This window comes from Haliotis rubra, unplaced genomic scaffold (genome assembly GCF_003918875.1).
Source record: "Haliotis rubra isolate DU_JTF1 unplaced genomic scaffold, ASM391887v1 Scf4, whole genome shotgun sequence".
Classification (NCBI taxonomy): domain Eukaryota; kingdom Metazoa; phylum Mollusca; class Gastropoda; order Lepetellida; family Haliotidae; genus Haliotis; species Haliotis rubra.
The window spans coordinates 3,551,276-3,571,049 of record NW_025767079.1 but is presented as its reverse complement, the minus strand read 5'-3'; the positions used below and the strand labels follow the sequence as shown (position 1 = coordinate 3,571,049).

Sequence of the window (19,774 nt, the reverse complement as noted above, 5' to 3'; positions counted from 1 at the left end):
CAACCTACAACAGAAACATATGCCCCACAGCACAATACAACAGTAGCATGTGCCCCTCAGCACAATACAACAGAAACAGGCACCCCTCAAACAACCTACAACAGAAACATATGCCCCACAGCACAATACAACAGTAGCATGTGCCCCTCAGTACAATACAACAGAAACAGGCACCCCTCAAACAACCTACAATAGAAACAAATGCCCCACAGCACAATAGAACAGTAGCATGTGCCCCTCAGCACAATACAACAGAAACAGGCACCCCTCAAACAACCTACAATAGAAACATATGCCCCACAGCACAATAGAACAGTAGCATGTGCCCCTCAGCACACTACAACAGAAACAGGCACCCCTCAAACAACCTACAATAGAAACATATGCCCCACAGCACAATAGAACAGTAGCATGTGCCCCTCAGCACACTACAACAGAAACAGGCACCCCTCAAACAACCTACAATAGAAACAAATGCCCCACAGCACAATAGAACAGTAGCATGTGCCCCTCAGTACAACACAACAGTAGCATGTGCCCCTCAGTACAATACAACAGAAACAGGCACCCCTCAAACAACCTACAATAGAAACATATGCCCCACAGCACAATACAACAGTAGCATGTGCCCCTCATCACAATACAACAGAAAAAGGCACCCCTCAAACAACCTACAACAGAAACATATGCCCCTCAGCACAATACAACAGTAGCATGTGCCCCTCATCACAATACAACAGAAAAAGGCACCCCTCAAACAACCTACAACAGAAACATATGCCCCACAGCACAATACAACAGTAGCATGAGCCCCTCATCACAATACAACAGAAACAGGCACCCCTCAAACAACCTACAACAGAAACATATGCCCCACAGCACAATACATCAGTAGCATGTGCCCCTCATCACAATACAACAGTAGCATGTGCCCCTCAACACAATACAACAGTAGCATGTGCCCCTCAACACAATACAAAAGTAACAAGTGCAAAACAACAGCTCTTCTCCTTCTCACTGACATAACCAGCCCTATAATTGACTCTCCGACATCTGATGCAATAGTTTGCCCTGACATAACAGACATAGCCAATTGTCTGGAACTGTGGTCGTTCTGTGTAATAATCAAACTACCACAGCTGTGTAATAACAGGCAGGCTCTATTATGATTCATTATCCATAGATTCCAGTGTGTACACACATGCTGCCCTGGTGATTGCTCTCAATGACAAAGGTGTATTTTCACATTCGCTACTGTTGCCAGCTCATTATTCCTCATTGCAACAGCGTGCGAGTGGGCTGGCTTTTGTCATTGCAAAATTCAAGAGTCACTTCATGATTCAATAACAGTTTGGATATGTTCTATTTTTTTGGTATTTTCTTTCACTCAGTATTCCCACTGTATGATGGGAGCCTGTCAATAACTGATTCTCCATCAGACAAACCAGTGATTAACGTTATGAACAAAATGTCAGGCTTTGGGGTACTGTGACAGTATTCTGCTCATTTACCCAGACTGATCCTTAGCATAGGCTGCTTGGTCCTTGTATTGGAACAGCAGAGACCATATATTAGATAATATATTATATGGTCTCTGGTAACAGGTAGACAAGAGCTTCGAAGTACTGACTGACCGCCTCCATGGTGAAGTGGTTAGAGTGTCCGCCCGGAGAGCAAAAGGTCGCAGGTTTGATCTCCTGTCGTGTCATTCCAAATGACGTTAAAATATGGTACTTGTTGGCCCCTGCCTGGCGCTCGGCATTAATGGGTACAACAAGAACTGGTCAGTACAATGTGTCTGAGTGGGGTATTCATGCTTAACTGCGTCATGGTATCTCAGTGAGCTAGCACTATAAAACCAGCTTAAGTTAGGGCTAGCGCAAGCAGTGGCAAATATACACACACATGCACGTCGTCATATGAGCGAAATAGTTCTTAAGTACGATGATAAACTCCATTTCACCTCACCTCACCTCAAGTAAAGACTAAATGTTGTTTTACACCCATTCAGCAATATTAATATATGAACAAGAGAACTTGGATGAAGTTGGCTGGCCTGAAAAGTGAAATAGAAGGCTTTTTGTTTGGTGCTTGGGACCAGTCACTTCTAACTTAAAACTGTCTGATTTTGCATCAAAATATAAACTAGAATTAAGTGTAGATTATGCCACGACTTGAATCAGACTTTTAGAAAAATGGCATTGCTTGATCCGTTTGGTGGTTTAAACTCCCTGGTATGACCCAGAATATGTAGGAGGCACCATGGAAAATCTGTATATAATTCTTTGGACAATCATGTGATTGATAAAATTCAGAAAAAAACATGGCAGATATATTGACATTGCTCACATGACTGGCTGACTGACTCATTCACTCAAGCAGCATAAAATCCAACTCACTCACTCACTCTGGGAAATGCAGGAGACTGCACTTATGGGGAGTGTTTGCATTCTCTGCAAGGTTATTCAATGTTTCGTTGAAAATGTCCCAGGCTGAATGTAGAGGGTACATTTGGGCCTTGAGATGATGATGAGCCTAACCAGCATGACTGCATCAGCATCACCTGAACCCACTTTAGTGCACTGATTCACTTTAATAAGTAAATGATGATCATGATGATGATGGTGGTGGTAGTGGTGATGGTGATGGTGGTGAGATGATGATGATGATGGTAGTGGTGATGGTGGTGGTGAGGTGATGATGGCAATAACTATGATGACAACAATAACATGTGAACTTATATTTTACGCGATTCCTTCATTTAGATAAGTAACATGATGATGATGATGATGGTAGTGGTGATGATGGCAATGACTATGATGACAACAATAACATGTGAACTTATATTTTACGCGATTCCTTCATTTAGATAAGTAACATGATGATGATGATGATGATGGTAGTGGTGATGATGGCAATGACTATGATGACAACAATAACATGTGAACTTATATTTTACGCGATTCCTTCATTTAGATAAGTAACATGATGATGATGATGATGATGGTAGTGGTGATGATGGCAATGACTGTGATGACAACAATAACATGTGAACTTATATTTTACGCGATTCCTTCATTTAGATAAGTAACATGATGATGATGATGATGGTAGTGGTGATGATGGCAATGACTATGATGACAACAATAACATGTGAACTTATATTTTACGCGATTCCTTCATTTAGATAAGTAACATGATGATGATGGTGATGATGATGATGATGATGATGGTAGTGGTGATGATGGCAATGACTATGATGACAACAATAACATGTGAACTTATATTTTACGCGATTCCTTCATTTAGATAAGTAACATGATGATGATGATGATGATGGTAGTGGTGATGATGGCAATAACTATGATGACAACAATAACATGTGAACTTATATTTTACGCGATTCCTTCATTTAGATAAGTAACATGATGATGATGGTGATGATGATGATGATGATGATGGTAGTGGTGATGATGGCAATGACTATGATGACAACAATAACATGTGAACTTATATTTTACGCGATTCCTTCATTTAGATAAGTAACATGATGATGATGATGATGATGGTAGTGGTGATGATGGCAATGACTATGATGACAACAATAACATGTGAACTTATATTTTATGCGATTCCTTCATTTAGATAAGTAACATGATGATGATGATGATGATGGTAGTGGTGATGATGGCAATGACTATGATGACAACAATAACATGTGAACTTATATTTTATGCGATTCCTTCATTTAGATAAGTAACATGATGATGATGATGATGATGGTAGTGGTGATGATGGCAATGACTGTGATGACAACAATAACATCTGAACTTATATTTTACGCGATTCCTTCATTTAGATAAGTAACATGATGATGATGATGGTGATGATGACAAAGGTGGTGGTAGTTATAGCGATGATTGTGATGACAATAACAACATGTGTACTTATATTCTACCCCGCTCCTTCATTTAGATTAGTAAATAATGCTGATGATCAAACCACTCAGTGGATCAGTGTGTGATTCATTTCATTCTCAACTCCCTTGGGTGTGTACACAAGCAGCACAAACTGCAGTGAATAATACATGAAAGAGGTGCTACATCTCACCTATTGTTAATTACATATATCACTGTCATAAGTTAATGGGACAGAAACATTTTATGTATCACATAGTTCTTTAAACGGAGGTCTACTCAGTGGAGTAAAATGACAAATTTAATGAAACTAAATGAGATAAAATACATTTAATGCCCAAATAAAACTATAACTACACACTGAAATAAAATTTGGGTGTCAATTTTCATGGCTAAAAACATCCACTAACAGAAAAAAACAACTAATATGCTTAGTCAGCGTTTAAGGATATCACCACAGCTGCCTTAGTCCTGGTCAATATCCTGGTCAATACCGTGAGTGGTCAAAAATGTATCCCTCAAGTGATTTATAACTAGGTCACATTTCACTTTAAACTGGTGCCTCCATTACACATTTCCCATTCGGTACTTTAGAGGCCATGGATTTGTCAAAGAGGAAGATATGTGATGAGAAATTCCCACACTGAACTTAACAATTTATTGATTCAGGTAATTATGATTAATATTTTAAGCTTGTATGACTGGACATAACTAGAAATAGCTAATACTAAGCCTTGCATAGGGGGATTTGTCCTGAACAAATTCTGATTTTTACCTCAGGTTTTGGTTAAAGAACAAAAATCTTCATTGGGCATGCTATATATCATGAAGAACCAACACTGTGAAAATAAAATCTGTTTTCAAGAAATGACTGAAAAAAATATATCTCTACTGGTAGTCGGTCAATAAGGACTGCCAAATATGGAATAAAATAATGTTTTTTCCAATTTCCCGGTGAAGAGTCACATTGTTAATAGCCTAACCCTGTGACTCAATAAAGGCAATGGAATCGTAGAGACTAAAGTCAAACTTCTAAGTTTACTGACACATGAGGTGGAATAAAGCTAGAAGATTTGAGCTGTTTACGAAGCAAATACCATGCTAGAGTTTGTTTGAAGTCCTAGACACTTCCGCCATTACTGCCTTGAGGTTTAGCGATGATCTACATACGCAGTAGTTCAACTTTACATTTATCGTTATTTAACTTCTCATTTTGATGCAGGCTTTAAGATGATACTGCAACAGTGAACCAAATTGAAATCTTTCATCTCTAACTGATTTCAATTTCAAAAGCATGATGGATTCTTAAATCCAACATTGATGACATTTGAATTTCTACAGAGACAAGATGGCTGAAAGTGATCAGAAATATTATTACACATGGTCAATAAGGGTTATCTCCCAATTGACAGACACCCAGTTGACAGACACTGAACTAGAAGGTTAATTAGGGTAACACCTACGGGTATAATGGAACAATCCACTGTCTAGCGAGTAGAGCAGGTAGAGCCTGAAACAGGTTCGTTACTGAGAAGTTTGATTGTGGGTAAAAAAAACTTGTGATTAAATGATAAATGATTTGTCTTCTCAAATTGATTTTACTGTCAATTACTATCAAATATAAAAACAGCTTTGTCATTGAGAGGTTTGATTGTGTTTATTGACACAAAAGACCCCTTCCAATAATAGCATATGTACAACAGAAGTTAACTGAGAAACGTTTTGTTGGAGAGATATAGATATGTACATATTTGAAAACATTCTGACTTGCAGTAAATGAGACACCTGCATTGCCATGTAAGATACGATTAATACCAATCAGTGTTATTATTTTAACAATACTTTCTAAAGATTGTAACAGTTTGTGTCTTTGAGTAGTATACAATGGACATTCAAAGAAGCAATGAAAAACATTCTCACATCCATGGCCACATTGACATGATGCGTCTTATTCTAAAAATTTATTCTAAATAAATCGTAACTAAGTGCCACTTGTCATGTATCTTAATATTGTGTGCAAAACATATAACTTCTTTATTCCATATGAATAATATTTAGGTTCACATTTGTCTATTTGATTTATATGATACAACAGTGTCGCAATTTCTAATAGCTAAGCTAATGTTTTCAATATGATGATGCCGACTCCCCGTTAGACTAGAAGGTTAAACCGAAATGTTTATGAAAATATAATCTTTTTATATTGCAGCAATAATAATTCAAATAACTGTCTTTTCGTCCATCTTTCAAAATATATAACATAGCTTCAGTTTGTTCCTGTGTTTTTATTTGGACTATTCCATTATTATGTGTAGGTAACAGGTAGTAGATAATCTGTTCACTGAACCGTAAATGTTGTTGTTTTAAGGTGTCTGCGAACTGGCTGTCTGCGTAATGGGAGGACACCTCAATAAGACCTGGGTTTGATTCCCAACATGGGTAGAATGTGTGAAGCCCATTTCTGGGCTTGAGTATGTCTCATTCCTTCATGCAGCTGCACTGGTTATACATGTTTCCTAACAAATTGTATTACTCCACAGCTGGATCATTGATGATGTGATGTACAATATTAAATCACTGCACATTAAAGTGATTTACGGTACTCACTCTCCTAGCTCTTTGAACTCACCAAGAAATTACAATAGTCTAGCAACAAAATGTTATGATTTGTGAATCAGAAAAACAAAGAAGTTTATTTTTACTTCTCTTCCATTTGCTCTTTTTGTAATGAATGGCTGGGAAAATTGCACTGGTCCACATTTTCCTGTTTAGGTCCCCAAATAATATATATTCTCAATCAAAATACATAGGTGTACTGAAGGATAAATGTTTATAGAACTTGCTTACATAAAACCAACACTAAGAAACATGTCCTTGAACAATGCAATGCTAACTTTAATTTCTGAAAATATAAACCTTTGAAGAAACAAGCAGCTTCTTTTAAATTGAAATTGAGCCCCTAAAGATGGGAGATTTAGAGCCTGTGGAAAGCCTTGCTTTATTTGAGGCATTCATCACAGTGAGGGGCCCTTTAAAATGTGAGATTTAGAGACTGGAAATTCTTGCTTCATTTAGGGCATTCCCTGAGTGAGGGCCCCTATAAGATGGGATATTCAGATCCTGTTGAAAACCTTGCTTTGTTTAGGGTATCCATTACAGTGATGGCCCATGGTGTCTGCAACTGTAAGAGGTACTGCTAGACCAGGCTATTTTCTGCACAATCAATGTTCCAGATCAACCAAATATATACCACTCAGTCACATAAACTCACTCACCATGAATATATCTTTATAACCAACCCCTTGGGAAGACAGATCAATAGCTTTATATCCCTCCAACTCAGAATGTGTGGTATAGCACCAATATATGCCCTTGAAGTGTATCACTGGAACAGAACATTAAACTGTGTAACAAAGCACTTTAATACTGTCTGACTTTGGATGATAGTAGTATAACATTGATGAACCATTGGCGCCATTGTTGATGTTTGCTGATACAGAAAGTTACACTTGGAAAGAAAGCCCATCAATACTGCCCAAGTTTAGGGGATAGAAATCTAACATTGATACACCACGATTCGTAATAGCCATTGACATGAGTAACAAAAGCCTACAATACTGCCCAACTTTCAGGATAGAAATCTAACATTGATACACCATGATCGCCATCAGTGATGGTCATTGATACAGAAAGTTACACAGAGTAACAAAGCCGTTCTGCTCAGTCTAACTTGAGGGGATAAACTCTATCCAGAAGGCTTGTTATTCAACACAGCAAGACAAACACACAAGCCATTTATTCAGGGGAGGTCACCCTCAAGCTTACCCCTAATCTGATGAGGACAATTCCTTTCCTCCAGACCAGCATGTCTGATTGAATTCTCAGAGCAATGGCCATCCTTAATTGAGCACGATATCCATCCTGAAAGGTTAAAAACATAGATGTATGTTTACGTAGGGCTGTTCAACCACGAGTCATGGATCTTAACCTTGTAGAGAAAGAAAAATTGTTGTCTTTGTAAATAGAACAAATGGAATTATGAAGAGTCGTCCTTGTGGTTACTGATCGATGCTGAGGAAATTGCTGAAACATTTGTGGCTGATAGCTGTCATATGCTTCTCTTTATATTTGATGCTCCATAAAACTGGAGTGAGTGAGTGTTTCAGTGAGTGAGTGAGTGAGTGAGGTTTGTTTAATGAATAATTTGGTTTCATATGTGGGTGAGATTGGGTTTATACATTAGTGGGTGAGTGAGTGAGTGTGACTGGTTTTATGAATGATTCAGAATGGTTTAATGATTAAGTGAGATTGGTTTAATGGGCAAGTGAGATTTGTTTAATAAGTGAGATTTGCTTTCATAAGTGAGTGGGATTGGTTGAATGAATTGATATGTGAGACTAATTTAGTGACTGAAATTGTGGGATTGATTTAATGAGTGAGTGGAATTGGTTTAATGTTACTTTGAACAGATGTGTTCTTACAGGGATGTAATGATTGATCAAACTATTGACACAGCAGTCTGACCCAAGGGCAATACACTGATGGATCAATTCCTGATCAATAATTCACATCAATAACATGGGACAGCATACTGAAATAAACAATGGGTGTTTATCTTTTATTCAAGGGCATTCAGTGAAAGGTCATAACAAGAATCAGAGTAAACAAGATAATTGGGGCATTTTAACTTCGTTATTACAAGAAACACAATGTTTTGGAGTATATTTTCACTACTTCATTACAAGAATATAGTCCAAAATCTTGTGGTCCTTAACGCCGCACTCAGCAATATTCCAGTTTTTATGGTGGTGGTCTATAAATAATTGAATTTGGACCAGAAAATCCAGTGATCAACGGCATGAGGATCTATCTACACGATTGGGATATGATGACATTGTGTCAAACCAAGTCAGCAAGTCTGACCACCCAATCCCATTAGTTGCCTCTTACGCTAAGCTTGGGTTGCCGAGGACCAATTTCAACCCAGATCTCCATGGGGTTGTTTTCATATGTGTGCTGCTGAAATACACAATGAAAAACACAATGACCTCATTCCCACCAGTTTCCAATTCATTTTTTTTGTTTATGTGGTATTTGTGAATTTCAGGAAAAAAATATCCTCCTGACAACAACTCACAAGTCAATGGATGAGCAGAAGCACTGACCCTGCATTGACACAACTGGGATACAATGACATGTGTCAACCAACCCGATTCCGTTAATCACCTTTTATAACCAGCATGAGTTGCTGAAGACCAATTCTAACCGTCATCTTCACGGGTCCATTCCCAATAATAAAGAAGTGACATCCAGCAAATTCTCTCCTTTATGGGGGCGGTGGGGAAGCCTAGTGGTTAAAGCGTTAGCTCGTCACGCCGAAGACCCGGGTTCGAATCCCCACATGGGTACAATGTGTGAAGCCCATTTGTGGTGTTCCCCGCCATGATGTTGCTGGAATATTGCTAAAAGCGGCGTAAAACCAAACTCAGTCAGTCAGTCAGTCTCTCCTTTATGTGTACCTCTTCTTAACACCAATCAAAGATCTGTTTGATTGGCATTTAGAAGGTGGTGACTAATAAGAAAGTAAGATTCTTTATGGATAACAACTTCTTTTATCATATATGATGCGCTGTTTCGGTATGGATTCTTATACCATTGTCAAGCAAGAGTGAAGTACTACATCAACAGGGATTAAATAATAACGACAGGTAGGTATGAATCAAGGGGATTAACAACAACAACAAGGCATGGTGGTAATAATGTAGTGACAATAGGAGGAAGCCAATGGTCCTAGAGGCAGAAACAAAATATACATGGCTGATGAGATTAATTAGCAATGATAGCTGGAGTGCTCTAATCTGTTGTTTTTATCAGTTCATTGTATGCAGAAAGACTTTATAAGTAGGGTGTGTGTATCGGTTTTTATTACTCTCCCGTGGAAGATACTGCAGTGTAATATTGTTACGTCAATATTACACTAGTGTAATACCACTAGATGCATGACATCATAATGGTTTACAGTTATGACGTCACAATGCTGATACCTCTGTCACAATGGTATTAGACCTTGCTTGACTCGCGGAAAGCTGAGAGTCATCACACTGTAGGCAGTTTCTATCAATTTATGTTGGAGAGTAATAAACAGAATACTAAACTCGCTTCCATGAAATACCATTTTTATTAAATTTGTGAAAAGGTGTATTAACTTAACAAGTCGGAGAGAGTTATCTATTTACAAAATGACCCCATGAAAAGTCACTAGCCAGTCGGGCCAATATTATGTTATGTTATGATTACCCTAAAGTATGTGAGTTTTGATTACCTTAAAGTATGGGAGTTACGGTTACCTTGAAGTATGGGAGTTACGATTACCTTAAAGTGTGGGAGTTACGATTACCTTAAAGTGTGGGAGTTATGATTACCTTAAAGTATGGGAGTTACGGTTACCTTAAAGTATGGGAGTTACAATTACCTTAAAGTATGGGAGTTACGATTACCTTAAAGTATGGGAGTTACGGTTACCTTAAAGTATGGGAGTTACGATTACCTTAAAGTATGGGAGTTACGGTTACCTTAAAGTATGGGAGTTACGATTACCTTAAAGTATGGGAGTTACCATTACCTTAAAGTATGGGAGTTACAATTACCTTAAAGTATGGGAGTTACGGTTACCTTAAGTATGGGTGTTACGATTACCTTAAAGTATGGGAGTTATGGTTACCTTAAAGTATGGGAGTTACGGTTACCTTAAAGTATGGGAGTTATGATTACCCTAAAGTATGTGAGTTTTGATTACCTTAAAATATGGGAGTTTTGATTACCTTAAAGTATGGGAGTTACGGTTACCTTAAAGTATGGGAGTTACGGTTACCTTAAAGTATGGGAGTTACAATTACCTTAAAGTATGGGAGTTATGATTACCTTAAAGTATGGGAGTTACGGTTACCTTAAAGTATGGGAGTTACGATTACCTTAAAGTATGGGAGTTACGGTTACCTTAAAGTATGGGAGTTACGGTTACCTTAAAGTATGGCTTTTCCTAAAGCTTTTAATGATGGTCACCACCAAGACAAGACAAGACAAGACAAGACAAGATAAGATGAAACTTTATTATCCTGGAGGAAATTCTCTTTGTATCAAAAACGGCCTCAAAATGAATATATACAAATTTCACAAATATACACACAATAATTACATGCACAAAATGAATGCTGATGACCTGTGAATCATTCCCAAGCCAACTTACATTTACAATGATGAAAATAAAATCATGTTTTCATAATTATTCAACTAACAATAAACTGAATAATAATTTTTATGAACATACTAAATGCTCATTGTGATAAAGGGAGAACCTGCACCAATATGAGCAGCCTCTTCCCACAAGCCTTGATGTTTTGAATACCATCAGATTGATAAAGTGACTGAAATAGGTTAATTAAATATAGAACATCAGTGCAAAAGAATACCCAGGTTTGAATATCTTCAGAAACAAATCCCATTTTGAGTAAAGGCAAAAATAGCTCTGAGTAAATGAGTGAGTGAGTATGGTTTAATTCCGCTTTGAACAATATTCCATGGTGGGGGTGGGGGCACCAGAAATGGGCTTCACACATTGTACCCATGTTGGTACTTGAACCCTGGCCTTTGACGTGAAGAGCGAACGCTTTTACCACTAGGCTATGACCTATGTTCTAATCCTTGGTTTCAATTCTATGCTTGTGACAAAAAACACAACCCTGTTTCCAACTCTAAGTAAGTGACTTACATCCTGCTCCCTGCAACGATCAGGTGTCGGAAGACATTTTTAAGCCAAGACAGCACAACTCGGGAGACTTTCTTGAGACTGAGCCCTGCTTCCAGGTGTCTAAGACTCCATCAATCAATGCCTTGCGTTACTCCAGCAAAACATCTTTCTGTATGTTTTTTTGAAAGAAACTGTTGGTGGGATTTAGAATTAAGTAAAATTAGTTTGTTACCAAGGCTCAATGCATCTGCCCATTATTGACGTGAGTTGTTGTTAGGAAACTTTTTCCAGATATTCACAAACACCACATAAACAAATAAATATGAATTTGAAACTGGTGGGAAAAGCTCGTTGTGTCTTCACTTGTTAAACTGTATCAGCAGCCAAACACATGGTACTGGCATTTTAAAACAAACTCATGAAGATCCGGGTTAGAATTGATCTTCAGCAACTAATGATTGTCGTAAGAGGTGATGGACAAGATGGAGTGGTCAGACTTCGATGAGTTAGTTGACATGTGTCATCGAATCTCAACTGTGTAGAGCAATGCTCATGCTGTTGATCACTGGATTGTCTGGCCCAGACTGTATTATTTACAGTCACTGCCTCCATATAGCTGGAATATTGCTGAGTGCGGCAAAAAACAAACAAACAAACAAAACAAACTTCAACAGAAGGTTCTCATGACTGTAAATTCTTAGCTGATCTTTAAGTGATATGTCACAATTCTTTACTTCTTCATTCAAATATACGGTCAAACTATGTGATTGCAAATGCAGCAGGGCATGGAATCATCTCATAGACATATTGTTAGCCTGCTGAAGGGGTTAACCTCTTTGGTCTTGTGGACAAGGCGTCTGACTTTGGATCAGAAGCAACACTGAGGCTGAGCACATTCATATTAAATTTTATCAAAATAAGTCTCAGTCCCCTGCTATACGGCCTGGGATGTGCCTCCTGTTGATGGGGAGTATGTAGCAGGGCGTGGATTCATCCAATAGATGACACCCGGGTCTTTGGCATGACAAGTGAATGCTTTAACCACAAGGCTACCCCACCACCGCCCATGCTTACTATGCAATGCAAAAGCCTTAAATGTAGCAAGGCTAGAATTCCTAAGATTCTGAACCTCCCATCCTACTGATTCTCCTAGTATATCTTACAGACTGTGAAACAAATATACTCAATATTTTCAGGTCTAGAATATGTACCAAGCCCAGATGAACACAGTTTCAGGCTGAAAATGAAGAAAGAATCTGGGCTCCATTTTATTATATTAATAATAATAATGTGTCCATTTATATAACGCCAAACTCCACACTAGGTATGCTCATAGCGCTAACAATCAAGGCCATTATTACCCCGGATAACCCAAGCTGCCTGTTAGGCGCTAGAAGGTTATAGTCATATGACTTTTTTCCACCGGGTACCCATTTTCCTGCTGGGTGAACAGAGACAATTTTGAACAAACTCACTTGCCTATGGTGAGACCACATGTGTCACATGTGCTTCGTTGTGGGGCAGGACTCAAGTCCTAGAAACTCTCAGGAGTCAAGCTGCCAAACACGGTCACCCATCCAAGGACTCTCCGAGCTCGACGCTGCTTAACTACACCGATTTGTGACCTGAGCTTTAAGCACTAAATATGATTTAGAAACTGTTTTTATTTCTGTAGAATATGTTCATTTCAGAGTCTACGTTTTAGTCTATGGGCTCCTTTTCCATTTAAATGGAGTTCTTTGCTTCTTTCAAAATTATATATTTTCAGAGACTGTTGGCATAAGTCCAGTTGTCAGTGTAGGAGGGCATGGTGTCAACCAATAGATGACATCCTTACCTTGTTGATCAGAACATCTGTGGTTCAAACCACAGGACTCGGAAATGTTATGGCCACTACACAAACATGACATTGTGTTGTGACATTGAGATTTGACAAAGGACATGTACATCCTGACAGATCAAGTAACACCATGATAGATTTACAGAAAAATTGTGACAAATTCTGTACAGTGTACATGTATCACATGCAGGATTGACAACACAATGTCCACCTGTGCCATATTGGGCATAGAACAATCAGTAGTATTCACCATGACCAGATATGCAAGTGGCAAATGGTCTGGTTTTACAAACGCTTAAATTTCACTGTTTTCAGAAAATAGTAAAAATATAAGACAATATCTGGCTTATGAGCGTCTGTATATGGAACTAGTCTGCTCCTGTTGCATGTTGATAAATTGGACCCCGTTAACCATCCAAAGGAAAGCATGTTAAATTGTTCGCAATCATCAATCTCCAGCATATTGTAAAATTGTGATGTTATGTTTGACATTTTTATTCTGTCCTTCCCTTTGACAAGAACAACAAACTGCCACTTTTCCCTCAATTTTGTTAATTTTCTTGTGGATGTTACGAGTATCATCACGCAGCATTGATTTCTTCATTCCGGCTTTGATTAGCAGTTTTTGATGCAACCAGGAAGTTCTGCCATGTTCTACTCATGTCCACTCAAGTTGTTTTATTTGTCAATAAAGAATACAGTGTGCGGAATTGGTTGAACAATTGGTTCATATTTTCGATGTGAGGCACAGATGATTGTGTGAAGAAAGGGACATGATATATCTGGAATTGCTCACCATTATGTGAGATGACTATTTGCTCTTCTGAAAACTGTTAATGTCATAAGCACCAACTTCGATAACATTACTCCGAGAGCATTGGTTTGAAATTTATTGAATTTTCTTCCATCATTATGACACATTCATAAGTATAATAAGGTAATCAAAACTTCAATGCAAGACAATAACCTGTCTTCATACTGTCATTGTATTGGGGTGAACACTTCCATCATTATATTTGTATTGGGGTGAACACTTCCATCATTATATTGCTATTGGGGTGAACACTTCCATCATCATTGCATTGCTATTGGGGTGAACACTTCCATCATCATATTGCTATTGGGGTGAACACTTCCATCATTATATTGCTATTGAAGTGAACACTTCCATTATATTGCTATTGAAGTGAACACTTCCATCGCCATATTGCTATTGAAGTGAACACTGCCATCATTATATTGCTATTGGGGTGAACACTTCCATCATCATGTTGCTATTGGGGCGAACACTTCCATCATTATACTGCTATATGAGGGAAGCTGATGTATTTGTTGAGACCACACCGACTCCAAAGTGTAAGTAGGTCATGGCACCAGCCTGAATGTCAGAGGACAGTGTTGGTGGCACCATTGTGGACTGTCAGACATTACTTATGTTCAGTAAGCCTGACAATATCACAGAAGACCTGGGTTCGATTCTCCACATGGGTACAATGTGTAAAACCCCTTTCTGGTGTCCCCCGCCATGATATTGCTGGAATATTGCTAAAAGCGGCTTAAAAATAAACTCACTTACTCACTCACTTAATGCTTGGTGAGCCATGGCATAATGCAATGTAAAGGATCAAATCTGAGGAGGAGGTTTTGATCCAACTTATGAACCGACCAAAGATTATCCTTTGGATATAATTTTATTATTTGGTATTAACTGTTGAAATCAACTGGGATGCGACTGGCACATTGCCTTTTCACCGCGCTAGTATAGCAAAGGCATGGTGCAGCACTCCTGTCCTGTGGGGGACACATGCTTCATAAGGACAAACAATCTCAATCTTCATAGCATCCTTCAGAGCCTATGGATAAAACTGCCAAGTTAAGCAAAGGGTGCAGGTTCAAACCAGATATTGGCACTATATGCTGGAAGTTTTCAATTATGTTATATTTTATAACCGTATTCAGTAGTAGCAAGAACAAGTTATATCAGTCTTCAAAACAAGAAAAATAATTCAAAGTCAAAGGCTATTCCTCAGAAAATCCCCGGGATGCAGGCAATTCTGTATGAAATCCCCGGGATTTCATGGAGCATGCCTGCGAAACTGCCTGTAGAGATTTAATCGGTAAAAGGGGAACCTGGCAAGACAATAGAGTGATGTCACTGGAGGTTTATAAGAGCAGGGAAAACATTTTTTTATATCTTTTGGAATGATGTGGACAGGTGATCAAACGACTAAGCCTCCACTCTGAACACAGATGCTCTGTCCTCTACACCACTGCGGCAGTCTTTCATCAAAGGCCAAGGTTTGATTTATTACATACGTACAATGTGTGAAGGTCTTTCTTTGTGTCACAAAGCCAGTAAACATTTTCGATGTATAATTATATATATATGTGTGTGAAGGTCTATAGTGTGTTCCAGCCGCAGTAAAATCTTATCAGATGTATGAAGCCCATTTCTGGTCTTTTGTTGCTGTAAGCAGGGCAGGGCAGGGCAGGGCAGGGCAGGGCAGGGCAGGGGCAGGGCAGGGCAGGGCAGGGCAGGGCAGGGCAGGGCAGGGCAGGGCAGGGCAGGCGGATGGTCGGACGGATGGATGGGCAGATGGGCAGATGGATGGTTGGTTGGATGGACGGACCAACATATGGATGGACAGACAGTAAGATACACACACATACGGTTAGTCAAAATGCTTGAATATTGGTAAAAACTGCAAAAAAACAAAGCAATAACCTACTGAAGATGAAACCAATCTGCACACACTCAATTCATCATCATCATTTGGCCATGTGATCTAAACGAACAAGCATCAGTCCAATAACATCAATCTGCCCCTTCATATCAGTCATCATGAAAATAATCTGCAGCTGAACAGAATCCGAACAGAAATAATACCTTCTGCTGAATGCGATACTAAATTTTGTAGCAATTACACCATTATAGTCTAATCACAATAAACCACTCGCATTCGTCTCACCAGATGACAACTGATATAAATGGACATAAATCAGGTCAATTAAAAACACGTCACTATGGAAATGACCAGCCATTTGTACTGATCAAGATGCAGGACCAAACTACTAGCAAATCAACCCAATCAAGCCTTTACTCTTAATGTCTTACTGAAACGATTCATGGTTAATAAATTGTTACGAGGTGATTTCAAAATTGAATCGCAAAGGTTAACCCATATATTGGTATGTACAGAACTAAATTATGAAATCGGTGATGGACCACTGAGTGAGTATAGTTTGGCACCGCTTTTAGCAATATTCCAGCAATATCACTGGGGGACACCAGAAATGAGCCTCACACATTGTACCCATGTGGGGAATTAAACCGGGTTTTCAGCATGACAAGAGGACGCTTTAACCAATAGGCTACCCCACCGCCCCCCGAAATAAATGGACCAAGCCAGTGACTGAAAGCATGAACATTGACCTACACCAATGGGGCATGATGACAAGTCAGCCAATACAGAGCATGACTACCATACATCATCAAATGTAGCTGCCTCTCATGATATGACAATGGGTTGTAAGAACCTAATAACCAAAGTCCCATAGAGTTCCCATGGAACTATAGTCCCATCCTTTGCACATGACAGTGATACTGGGAACCCATTAAAATGCGGATTCAAATGAAACAGAACAAGGATCTTGCTCGACAAATTCCCCCTCAATTACGGCTCACATAAGAAGATATCGCTTAACCATTAGTGCATTAAATTATCTCCCCTTAGATCTGTGACCTGAAGGTTGTTTGTGTCAACTTGAAACTGATCGAAATTCCAATCACTTGTCTTCGTCATTTCATTATGGACAAAATAATTTGTGTATCAATCTAAAATTGAAAAAAATAAATTGTCCACAACTTCATATTGGTTTTCATATTCCCAGCAGGATTCAGCGCTCTTGAATCAATAGCTACAAAAAGAAACAACTCAATGGAATCTGAAGACCAACTTTACCTCCACACAGTCGGACATCTTTGCACTATTCTTCAGGCTTTGACTAGTTTTTCATTTTCGCATATCAGGCTTCAGCAAATGTTGATTGTCACCCGTAATGCATATCAATCCATTTCCATGGAAACGGGACCAGAAAGGCACACCTTAAGTTGTGTTGACAGAGAGTGTGGGAGAATTATTGTCTGCAGTGAGGAAAATACACAATCTTGAACAAGCATGCAATTAGGTGGGCTGATATAAAGTTGGACTTTCTACTTGCTTTGGGCAACACAAGATCAATGTTGTGTATAGGGAAACCTCTTGAATCTGGAATCTTTGTCCGATGACTCCCCGATTGATGAAATCTGGAGTAAGCAATCATTGGCTTGGCGTGAGTGAGAGAATATGGTTTTATGCCAATTTTATCTGTACTCGATCGATCGAGAGAGAGAGAGAGAGAGAGAGAGAGAGAGAGAGAGAGAGAGAGAGAGAGAGAGAGAGGCAGAGGCAGGCAGGCAGGCAGGCAGGCAGGCAGGCAGGCAGGCAGGCAGGCAGGCAGGCAGGCAGGCAGGCAGGCAGGCAGGCAGGCAGAGGCAGGCAGGCAGGCAGGCAGGCAGGCAGGCAGGCAGGCAGGCAGGCAGGCAGGCAGGCAGGCAGGCTTTATCCACCACCCTTCACCCAACATGAAATCACTGGTCATCTGTTCCCATGTACGAAAGTTACTCCAACACCAAACATTCATTTACTCGAGGTATAATTCTGTGGTTATTCTCTCAAAAGATTATCATAATTTCAGATTATGAATTTGTATCAGACATATTCCAGTTTATAAATGCTGAAGACCTTATATCTTGTTATGACCTTGGCACTGGACCTGTAGGCACTTGATTTTCATTCTCAGCTTCCTGGGAAATATACAACCCAAGTGGTGAAGTGAAAATAGGTTTACAGACACATTAGCATCTCCTCCTACTGGGTAACCATTTCCTGCTGGGTGAACAGAGGCGTAGTCACTTGCTCAGGTGGTCGGTTGGTTTGTTGTCTAACGCTGCACTCGGCAATATTCCTGCTATATGGCTGCAGTAAATAATTGAGTCTGGACCTGACAATCCAGTGATCGACACAATTGAGATACGATAACGTTTGTCAACAAAGTCAGCAAGCCTGACCACCTGATCCCATGACAAGCATGGATTACTGAAAACCAATTATAACTTCAGGGTATCACTTTAAAATATATTTCTACAAATCTGTTTTGTCCACTGATTCCTCAACTGAAAATTGTTTAAAAAAATAAGATGATACTTAATTCTTCATTTTAATCACATTTTTTCATTATAAAACTCACGGGTCATAGGACCTTTAACAACCAAAACTTTCTGTGCAATCTGGAAGAATTCCCTGAAATTCGGATGAAATCAATGTCACATCTTCTAAACGGATAAGAAATGTGCTGGCTGTCGGTGCCTCCACTGAGATCATCTCCCAAGATCTCCTCATGGTGGATAAATTGAATCTCAATAAATACTTCAGCAAAAAAACACAAAAAATTATTTGTCCTCATGGATTAGATTAGAAAAAAGGTTCCTTGCTACTTCACACGACAATAAAAAACTTTCTTCAGGAACCATTATTTGTCTGTCAGGATCAAATCGAGACAAAATGGCTGTGTCAGACGTTGTGTTTTTAGAAAACATCTCACATATCCGACTTGAGGCAAAGGACTGAAGGCGCAATACCCAGCCAGATCTCACACTTACTTCCAGGAACAGACTTCCAGACAAATTGTTTAAAAGCTGTCCCACCAGAATACCAATGATGCACGATGTGTTTTGGAATTGAGTCTTTGAAAGCTTTCTTAGCGTTTGAGTTGTCTCCTTGTGAAAACTTTAATCTTCATATTTATAAAAAGATGTGATGTTTGGCCTGATATTTGAGTGAGTACAGGCAAATGTATTGAGACCAGCTGGGATTTGAAGTGGGGCCTGGGTGGATGTTTAAATGGTAGGCAGGGCTTTGGTGTGGGGTGGTTTTGGATGGTGAGCTGGACTTGCATGTGGGGTGGTTTTGGATGGTGGGCCGGACTTGGGTGAAGGGTGGTTTTGGATGGTGGGCAGGGCTTTGGTGTGGGGTGGTTTTGGATGGTGGGCAGGGTCTGGGTGTGGGGTGGGTTTGGATGGTGGGCTGGACTTGCATGTGGAGTGGTTTTGGATGGTGGGCCGGACTTGGGTGAAGGGTGGTTTTGGATGGTGGGCAGGGCTTTGGTGTGGGGTGGTTTTGGATGGTGGGCGGGGCTTGGGTGAAGGGTGGTTTTGGATGGTGGGCGGGG

General features: G+C 39.4%; 1 protein-coding gene across 4 annotated transcripts in view; it reads left to right on the top strand.

Annotated features, from left to right (window-relative positions):
- Nucleotides 1–19,774, top strand: part of LOC124287182 — a 94,769-nt gene that overhangs the window by 19,772 nt on the left and 55,223 nt on the right. The window lies entirely within an intron of this gene.